The following is a 2,496-nucleotide window of genomic DNA, read 5'->3' as shown; positions in this document are numbered from 1 at the left end:
TTCATGTCTAATTGGCAACAAAACAATTAGAATATATATATATATATATATATATATATATATATATATATATATATATATCCTCATTCAAGCTTAGCATTTCCAACCCCTGATTATCTAGAATTGAAACCAGAATGTGAGAGTTCAGAGGATGATTTCCTCTCCAGTGCTTCCCAATGATACTTGACAACCTGGAATCATCCCAATACTCTCATTAGATTTCAATATAAGATTGGCTTATACCATATGCATATACAGATTCCAACCTAAGATCTACTTATATTCTATGCATACACACATACACATGTTTTACATATGATGTATTAGATATAAAATGTGCATATGTGTTACATAATTTATAGGGAGTATATACATTTACCTAATAATAAAGATAATTCTCAGTTAAATATTTAGGTAGATGATTCAATTTGCTGACCATTTTAAAGAGTAGAATTTGATGTCTAGTAAATTTTTTTCAAATTTAAGATATATTTTACCATGAAGTTTGCATTATGTATTTCTAGTTTGTCTAGAAGAAAACTCACAGATATTTATAATTTCATTCAACAAAATTTAGAAAAGTTCCAAATACGAAAAGGGAGGTTGTGAAAATAGTTGGTGTATCTGTCTGTCCTAAAGTTTCCCCCCTCTCTGTAGAGAATTTAAAAGAACTCAATAATAAAAATGAAAGTAAAAGAATAAATGAGACTGAAGTTTTATAAACATAAGTGACACTAGTTACTTAATGTCAAATTGTACCTGGAGGTCTCTAAGCATATTTGTAGCTTTATGATCAAAGTTTGATTTCTTGTAGGTTTTGCTTTATTTTATTTTTGTTTGGAGTAGTTGAAAAAGCAAGAGATGAATCGCAGTACTTACCAGTCCCTTGGTTCAAAAAGAACTTGATATCTAAATATTAGAATAATAATATCAATAACAATCAGTGTGATCTGTTTGTGTCAGAGATATGACTAAAAAATTGCATAATTTAGTATATGCATTTTGCATTATATTTGTGTGTGTGTACATTTATTAAAGGCTTTAAAGGGTTCAAAATTACAATAAATGAACCGAAATTTATTATAAAGATATCATTAGATATATTAACATGAATTCTTTATTAACCTGTCTTCTTTTACTGTAATGCAATCGTTGAGGTTAGATTGTTATAAAGAGATTTACCTAGCACACCATTTTGGAGGCTAAACGTCCAAAGAGTATGATATCAGATCAGTGTTTCTGCCCCCTGACTCCATGACTTCATGGTGAATGGTACCATAAGTGAAAGGAGTGTGTATGAAAAAGAAACCACATGTTTAGCCCGGAAGCCAGGAAGCCAGAGCATAGTGGGAGCCGCTTCGTAGTATTCTTGAACCAAATCTATGTATTTACTCAAGGTTCTATGAAAACTACATTAATCCCTTCTAATGGTATGAGCTGATGAGCCTTCAGTTTGACATGCTCGTAAAACATCCTGTTGCCTTGTAACCTAATCCAAATATGACCTTTGGGGTAATGTTTTTGTTTTAACCATAACCAAATGAAAACAAACTCTAGAAATGAGCGACATATTCTTCCTGGAAGCTGCCATATATCTAGGAAGGGAATAAAGCTCCCACATCCACACAAGAAAAGGCTACTGCCACAAAAGTCAGGATGGTTTTTATTTAGCACCACTTGGAAAGAGAAACACTAGCCCTTAAGTTGCAAAGAAATGTATGTTTGTCTGGTTGTGGTAATGTACTGCACCCCACACTGTGAGACTGCTGGGCCATCTCTAGTGGTTCTGCTTCTGATCTCTCCTTAGCAGTCTTTATGATAGCAGAAAAACCAGATCCCAAAAGGAGGAAACTGAGCTTTCAGGATAAGACTCAGATTCCTACAAGAGTAAGTCACCATTCTCATAAGATGAATCAGCATTCTCATGAGTCAGCATTCTCAGAATGAGTCAGCATTCTCAGAATGAGTCAACATTCTGGGAATGGGTCAGCATTCTTTTAAGAATGAGTCAGCATTCTCCTAAGGTTGAGTCAATAAGTTAACATTCTCATAAGAATAAGTCTACATTCTCATAAGAATGAGTCAGCATTCTCCTAAGGGTGAGTCAGCATTCTCATAAGTTAGCATTCTCATAAGAATGAATGAGTCAGCATTCTCAGAGTGAGTCAGCATTCTGGAAATGGGTCAGCATTCTTTTAAGAATGAGTCAACATTCTCCTAAGGATGAGTCAATAAGTTAACATTCTCATAAGAATGAGTATACATTCTCATGAGTCAGCATTCTGGAAATGGGTCAGGATTCTTTTAAGAATGAATCAGCATTCTCCTAAGGATGAGTCAATAAGTTAACATTCTCATAAGAATGAGTATACATTCTCATAAGAATGAGTCAGCATTCTGGAAATGGGTCAGCATTCTTTTAAGAATGAGTCATCATTCTCCTAAGGATGAGTCAATAAGTTAGCATTCTCATGAGTCCACATTCTCATAAGAATG

This window comes from Rattus rattus, chromosome 18 (genome assembly GCF_011064425.1).
Source record: "Rattus rattus isolate New Zealand chromosome 18, Rrattus_CSIRO_v1, whole genome shotgun sequence".
In the NCBI taxonomy this organism is placed as follows: domain Eukaryota; kingdom Metazoa; phylum Chordata; class Mammalia; order Rodentia; family Muridae; genus Rattus; species Rattus rattus.
The sequence above is the reverse complement of the archived record's forward strand: the minus strand, read 5'-3'. Positions refer to the sequence as shown.